The sequence below is a fragment of the Mus musculus genome, chromosome 14, assembly GCF_000001635.26.
Source record: "Mus musculus strain C57BL/6J chromosome 14, GRCm38.p6 C57BL/6J".
Classification (NCBI taxonomy): domain Eukaryota; kingdom Metazoa; phylum Chordata; class Mammalia; order Rodentia; family Muridae; genus Mus; species Mus musculus.
In genome coordinates, this window is record NC_000080.6 from 118208046 (window position 1) to 118215954 (window position 7909).

Genomic DNA, 7909 nt, shown 5'->3' on the forward strand with positions numbered 1-7909 from the left:
TGGATGTCTGTGAGTTTGAGGTCAGCCTTGTCTAGAGGGCTAGAAGGGTCCCATCTCAAAAAAATAAATAAATAAATAAATAAAGGAAAAGAGAAAAAAAGGAAATTAATATGTAGCAGTTGTTTGTTGGTTATTTCCCATCCATCTCCTATAGTTTTTCACACACACACACACACACACACACACACACACACACACACATATTGTGTACACATGTGTGCACGAAAAAGAATTTTTGCACAGCATTCAGCATTAACTACGCTAACCGGGCTGATGAGGTTAGATTAGGTTCAGGCCACAGTCTGTGCTTAGATGCGGCATCTCAACCTATACTCTGGAGTTCTGTCTTTTTCCAGATAATCACCCAATGCAAATCTCAGTAAGTACGAAGGCAAAGGCAAAGGCAAAGACAGGGTGGCTTTCAGTCACTGCAGCATTGGTTCAAACTTCCAAAGCAGTTTGGAAACTTTGTATCCACTTGTTTAGTAAAAGCTTGGGAAATTTTGTAACTAAAAATATAAGCTCCACCTCAAAAAAACAAAACAAAACAAAACAAAACAAAACAAACAAAACAAACAAACAAAAAAACCCCTCTTGAGTATATAATAGTTTTCTAGCCAATCAGGCTGACTTTTTTATTAAAGAGTAACCTCACAGCAAATTACTGTATCTTCTACAGTGTTCTACAGTGTACTGGAAGGTGGTACAGCGCTCTTTCAGTCCTAGACACCAGCTTAGAGTCCCGGGAAGGAATGTCATGTAGCCCCAAGTCTCTGGGTTCACATCTTTGTCGTAACAGCAGCCACCTTTCATCCAGGATCCCGCAAATTTGAATCCAAGCTGTAGAAGTGGAAGGCGTTTAGCAATGGAGGCAACTTGAAAGGCCTATACTTTGAGGTTTGCTTTGTAGCTTGCGACATGCGTTTACTGTGTTAGTAAGCATGCCAAAGGATAAAATTAGGTGAATTCCTTGCTATAGCATGTCCAGGGAAGTCCAGAACCATTGATTTAAGTGGTTTTGGGAAAAAAAATCAGAACTTGAGTTGTCTACCCAGGTCTAATGTAAGAAATGCATCATAAATATGAGGGACCAGGAGAGGAAAAGGTAGGAGAGGGGGGAGGTGGGGAGGTAGAGGGAGGAGGGGAGAGGGAAGTCAGGGGGAGGAGAGGGGGACGGAGGGAGAGCTTGGAGAAAAGGAATTTTAATTTTATGGAGAGGAAGCATTGTTTTTCTTTGCAGATTAGCAAATAAATTTAATGTGACTGCGCTACTATTTCTGCTAAATTCAATGGATGCTTGCAACATGAATATGTGCTGACATCTCTTTTTTAAATTTAATTTATTTTATTAGCAATGCATTCATGTAGTTCAAAACAAACACTGGCTGGCATATAACAAAAGGTCTCTTTTTTTGTTTCTTTCCACTCCATTCCCAATCCTTCTTCCATGCCTCTTCTATTTTCTTTCAAAGTTTTCAAGATTTTCTTTATATTTGAAACATAACACGTCAGCACTTTTGGAAGTATGCATGAGTGCAAAGAATCTAAACCAAATTGTAACTAACACAAAGCGTTGGTCAGATCTTTGAGTTTCCTAGTTGTTGGACCATCTCACTAGCTCTAGTCTTTTGATTTCAAAATTAGGATTCTATGCTAAAATATTTAAAATTATAGGCATGTCTGTGTAAAGTTAATTATTTTTCCATAGGAAATGAATAAATTTGGGTCCTTGAAAAGTTTCGAAGACGATTTTCTCACTAGGTGGCGCTTGTGTGCCTAGAGGTCTCAGCCTGAGTAGCCTGGCCATCTGCAGATCACCAAGCCTTAAGTGGTTACCATGGAGACCCCCAGTATCATAGAGAAATGGACTTCAGGATTTTCTTCTCGATAAAGAATGATTCTTCTAACTATGTGTCTGCTCTGTGTCGTAATGCAGCCTTGTAAGTAAAGAGAAAATGTTCTTTTTCTCTTATTTATCTGCAAGATGAATTATGTAAAATTCAGGTCCAGGCGAGGAGAAAACTGTCAACTGTGTCTCTGAACTGTAGGACAAAGTCTGAGAACACTGGATTTTTATACAAGGAAGGTGCCTGTCACTTGTGAATAATTTGGAAGATGTCTTCACCTTTCCTTTGAAGATCCCGAAGTCCACTCCCTAATAAAATGCTTTAAACATCTTCTGGTGGTATTACCTTTCTGGGTGTAGAAATGGACTCTGTGTTATAAAGAGTCCAAAGTGATTCATCCATTCGGACTCTTCCCGCCCCATGTAGTGAGTGCCAGATAACCCAGGTATTTCCCTCTGGATACTCTGGATACCCAGTCAACAAGTCGAGAATTCCAAGGCAATAAGAAGGAAGAGAGTGCAACCAAGATAGAGGAGATAGATACTGCTAATTTTTATTAGCTATGTCTTATATCAAAACATGTCTTGATTCACCTGATGTTACCCCTATGTGTACTTGGTTAGATGGCTAGACAAAAATCGGTGTTCAAGCTTGATGGGGAAGTAAACTTCAGTCTCTTGTGGTCCTCACAAAAACCACTCCAGTCAAGCCAGGTGCCTTTGCACATGGCAGACCTTTGTTTCTTGTCATCTGTGTGAAAGGGTACCTCATATTTCCCACGTTCCTCATTCAGATGATGTCTTTCAACCAAACACAATTCGTGATTTTTAAATCTGCGAATCACTTTAAGTTGGGGAACAAAATTCACGTGGGTATGGCTTCATCTACTTGAAATTATTTCGATCTCTGAAAATCAAAATCTGTTGGTCTCTTGTACAAACTGTGGTCTCAGGTCTCATTTACTGAAATGTTCCCTTACTAGTTAAGACTCTCTGGGAAAGATGGGATAAGCAAGTTGGACGGCATCCATTCATTCTTTGGGTAAAGCAGGTCTGGTCGCAACACCAGTCCCATGGAGAAGCATCCAGTAGGCACCCAGGATCATGGGGAATATACAGCAAAGGGTTTGTATGTCCGGCTTCCACAGAGCACGAGAAAGTACACAGCCCAGTTTCCTGTTCTCAGAAGTTCTTAGAATGAAAGTGGGAGAAGAAAGGAGGCTTGAACACAACATCTTCCATCACCTAATGTTTTCTGTTTCCTTTTTCTTGATTCTTCCCCAGAAAGTGGGGGGAGGCAAAAACGATGTATTCCAGACTCCAACGGCTCCCATCATCATGGTGCATACCGTGGAGAGCTCGTTCTCAAGGCTCCTTGGGCGTGAGGATGCATGCCAGCTCCTGCAGTGTCCTGCATGGTGCAGGGACATTAGTGAAATATGAGAAGGCCCTGAGAAGAAAGGAACACCTACTAGCCAAGATGAGGTAGTACATACACTGCTTGTTTCTAAGCTACTGAGGTCTCAGCACATGGTTCTTGTGTTCTAATGAGAATCTGAAGAGCCATCCTACCTGCTGTTTCCCCATGCATGGTATACTGAGCCCTGCTCCTGCGGGCATACTGTGCCCAGCTCCTGTGCGGGTCAGCTTAGCACACAGGCAGCAAAATGCCATGCCTGTGAAGACTCACAGGATCACAGAGGGATAACCCATTCAGGGATCAGGGATTACTGAGGGATAGCCCACTCTCCCTGCTTTAGCCTTCTGCCATGCTCCAACTGTTAGTGACGTCATTGCCCAGTCCCACAGTGCTCTGCGGTGCCCAGAGGAAGAAAGTGGAACAGCCCTCCCTACGAAGGACCAACCGTTTCCAGCATTTCTTTAATCGCATGTCTTTGAAACTGGCCAGATTTAAGTGACCATCTACTCACACTTCATAAATTCCCTTGCACATGGCAAGTCACTTCAGTCGCCCATGTAGGCACTGAAAATAAAAGGGATCGCTGTGGAGAAGCTGTGGCAGTCATCACACTCCTTTTATCGAAATCATATGCTAATTATCATTTGTTTGTTTGTTTTGTTTTGTTTTTGTTTGTTTTTTTCGAGACAGGGTTTCTCTGTGTAGCCCTGGCTGACCTGGAACTCACTTTGTAGACCAGGCTGGCCTCGAACTCAGAAACCCACCTGCCTCCTAATTATCATTTATTAGGAATGACAGGGCGGTGTGGTGTGTCTATAACTAGCGGGTGTGTGTGCAGAGGGATCTAGAAAAGTCTCTCGCTTTAAGATGATACAGTCTGCAAAGAGAGAAAACACAAAGACCTCACAAACAAACCAATGAATCATGCCAGGCCGTGATAAAGACTCTCCGAGGACACAGTTACCCAGCGATGACGTCACAGAAAAGGCAAGAGGGCCTGACAGGGATCTCAGAGGACAAACAGAGTCTCACCAGACCCGACGGAACCGTTCCAGGTGGATGAAGGGTGTGATCGGAGCGGCCTTAGTGGAGTCTGTGGAAACTGGGAAATAGTGGGCCTTAAGCTGGGAATGTGGATTCAGGCCAGAATGTGGAAGGAAACTAAGGCGCTTGGACTTCATCCTAGTGGTAATGAAGAGATAATGAAGATTTTTAATTAAGGGTTTGGCATGATTAAGTGGTGTTTTAGGGAGATTACCGTGGCAGCAGTGAATTGGAGGGGGAGAAACAAGTAAGCGATTAGTTAGGATGCTATTATAATTACCCAGGCTTGAAGCAGCAGGGGTCCAGGGGCAGTGGGAATAGAAAGGAAGGGTGGAGAGAGAGAGATAGCAGGACGGGATGCCAGGACAGTCTTGGTGACTCATGGATGTGCCTGACAGAAGGAAGAGGGAGATCAGCCATGGGGGCGAAAGGTGAATGGGAGCGGTGTAGCTGGACTTGAGTGACTACGGGCATGAGCATGCGCAGTGGGCAGCTACATGAAGATCTAGGACTAAGGCCTTAGGGGGCAGCCAGGATAACCACGTAGGTTGCCACTGGAGCGACCTCTCCATAAGTCAACCTGATTTCTCTCCTCAGGAAGAACTGCAATCCAGTGACTAAGCAGCTATGACAGAATGTGTGTATTTTGGGACGTGTTTCTACATATCAACAGCAAGGCAAGAGGAATCCAGGTCATTTGTTGAATATTTTAAACTTCCAGAAAATGACTTTTTGATAAATCACCCAAATACTTCAAATTGACATTTTTAAAGGCAAATTTCCCAGAAAGTATTCCCAAATGTTTAAATTTCTTCCTTTTGGGGACCTTGGCCTCGCGGCACATAATATTGTTCAATTACAGAGTCGTTTCCATGTCCAAAGTGGCAGAAGCTGTGACCAACTCGGTCACTGCTGCAGGACTCTAGGTACAAGAGCCCTCATAGCCTCCTCCTCCTCCTCGGTCCCTACCTAATTCTCTTATGCAAATTAGCCGGAAGAGAGTCTTCCAGTTATTTTTTTCTTTTAATCAGGGAAGTGCATTCTTCTAGCAAAAGGAACCCACTAGAAGATGCATGACCATCCTTTAGTGCGTTCCCAGTACTGATGGCATGTGGCCACTTGGAATCCCACCAACCCAGATGCCAACTGGCACCTTGCTTTAAAAGGTACCACACTGATCATCAGACTGTGGCTGTGGTACCTGATGAAATAGCTGTGGACTCACCCAGCTGCTGAAGGCTGTCCCGTGTGACTCACAGGTCACTATTTGAGCTTTGCTAAGAATCCAAGCGCCCACACAAGCCAGGTGAGTGAGCTTCTGACCAAAAGTCAGAGTGGGGAAAGAACTCTTCTTAAACGTTGAAAATAAATACTGGAAAAGGTTTAGCTCCACATCAAGAGAGAAAGTGTCCCCATATACCTCTGCACAGTGCTTGGTCTTCTTATGAGGCTCCCAGGAGGTGTTTGGAACTTCTAGATATTTCATTTCTAAAATTAATTTATTATTATGTACCTGTGTGTGTGTGTGTGTGTGTGTGTGTGTGTGTGCCTGCATGCGTTTATGTGTGTCATAGATGTATAGGAATCAGCCAAGGCCAGAAGAAATGGTCATATGCCCCGAAACTGGAGTTAAACACTGTTAGAAGCTGCCCTGTGGAGACCAGGAGCTGAACTCCGGTCCTCTGCCAGAGTTGCTGACTCTCTTTACCTCTGAACCATCTCTTCAGCCCCCATCTAGAGATTTTGAATACGGGGTTCCACTGTGAATTTAGGAAGTCCATGGCATTTTTTTAGTGTGGAGGTCTGGAGAGCGGGATCCATAGCTGGAGGAGTATTGATCACCTTTCCTGACTGCCATGTGCCTGCGGGCACTTTAAGGTTTACTTCCTGTCCAGTCTGCCCTGCCCTCATCCAGAGGCACAGTCCCTAGACTGACTCAGGAGACACAGTCAGCAGCCTGAACCATCTCTAGTTAGGGGTGGGCAGGGGCTGGGCGGAGTTTGCTGAGATTTCCCACCCCAACCACTCCTCACATGTGTCAGGGGAGCAAAGATTCTCACTCCCCAGTTCCGTGTCTTAAGTTGACACCGGTCACCAAGAATCCTACTATGAATCGTGCTTTGTACAAAACGGACAGTTTTTTTATTATATCACCAGGAAGTTCCAACAACCCAGGCAGGATCAGCTTGGCGGAGAGCACCTCCTCTTTCACCCTCTGTAGGGTTATGGGGAAAGCTCTGGTGTTCAACGTGGACCACGACAATCTGGTGAACGCCACAAATCCTGCCGAGCCTGGGATTGCATGCCTTTTGATTAATACAGGTATATACTGAGCATTGTCCTGTCGATCTGCCACTCAGTTAAAAGATTCCCTCAGACCTCTGCAGCATGACCTCAGAACTCGTTTTAAAGCCCTTAATAGCAAATAAATGCTCAGGAAAAAAAAAAGAGGGAAATCCACAGAAATATGTATTTTTATTTTTACTGAGTTGGTTAAAAAATAATTGTTGATGTACCTAAAATTTTAGATATTCCACATTAAGTTCAATTTTAGTACTAAGGTCCTTCCACCTGTATTTGCCGTAGCTTGCTACATTCCTAAGGACTATATAAGGAAACATTGCATGGGCCAGCAAGAGATGGCTCAGAGAGGAAAGGCGTGCCCCCCAAACCAGTGCTCTGAGGTCCGTTCCAGGGAAGCACCTCGTGGAAAGAGAAGGCCCACCACACAAGCTGTCCTTCTACCTCCTCATCTGTACCATGGCTCGTGTCCTCTCTCACTGCCACAAAACAAATAAATGTGACAGTCATAGAAGAAAGGGGACACCGTGCAAAGAAATCTAATTCTGGCCCATTGGAAGCAACCTGACTTGATAGTTTGATCTTAGTTTTCCTTCAGGAAAAAAAAAAATACAAAGGTCAAAAACTAATCTTTTCCCAGTTGTTCTCAGTTGAGAGTGAATTCCGAATTTCCCTTTTATTAATATCTTGCCCTTTATTGTGTGTCAGAGTGGAAGCGGTGGAGGCCGGACTGTGACCATGATGTATGACTTTCCTGCTCTCCCTTCTCCTGTTGAGTGATTATCATTTCACAAAAGTTCCCTCTGAAAGGGAGGAATGTGCTTTTAAACCACACGGTTCCCAATGAACCACCTCTGCCAAGGTGATTAGTAATCCCCCCCCCCCCCAGCAACAAGCTTGGGAGTCCACAGTACCCAGGCTCTCCAAACCGTTCGAGTTTTGTCACACACGAAACAGAAAACGCACGGTCTGAGATCCACGAAACAGGAGCAGAAAGGACGGCTCAGTGGCCAAGGGCTGCTCTTCCAGAAGTCTCAGGTTCAGTTCCCAGCACCCACACGGTGGCTCACATTCATCTGTAACTCCATTTTCAGGGCATCCAACAACCTCTTCTTGCGTCTGCAGGCACTGGGCATGCTAATGGTTCCCAGACATACATGCAGGCAGAATACCCATACACATAAAAAAATAAATAATTTAAAAAGCTACGGACTATCTCCTATTTGATTAGATTTCAGGAGAAGAGGAGGGGAACACTAGTCAGCGTCTGTGGTGAGGGCTTTCCTCAGTGAAGCCTC

At 44.4% G+C, this 7909-nt stretch overlaps 2 long non-coding RNA genes across 5 annotated transcripts; one reads left to right on the forward strand and one right to left on the reverse strand.

Moving 5' to 3' along the window:
- Nucleotides 1-2375: 2375 nt before the first annotated feature.
- Gm31981 lies at nt 2376-3660 on the reverse strand. Its single transcript, XR_383764.2, has 2 exons — nt 3419-3660; nt 2376-3257 (listed from the first exon to the last, which is right to left on the reverse strand). It is a non-coding gene; the product is annotated as a predicted gene, 31981 (long non-coding RNA).
- 4933431J24Rik lies at nt 2920-7675 on the forward strand. Of its 4 annotated transcripts, none has more exons than XR_383762.3 (5): nt 2920-4454; nt 4908-5002; nt 5342-5616; nt 6468-6632; nt 6897-7675. It is a non-coding gene; the product is annotated as an RIKEN cDNA 4933431J24 gene (long non-coding RNA). The 4 variants fall into 4 exon arrangements; XR_003951143.1 differs by having other exon boundaries at nt 5477-5616; XR_383761.2 differs by lacking the exon at nt 6897-7675 and having other exon boundaries at nt 6468-6644.
- Nucleotides 7676-7909: the final 234 nt, after the last annotated feature.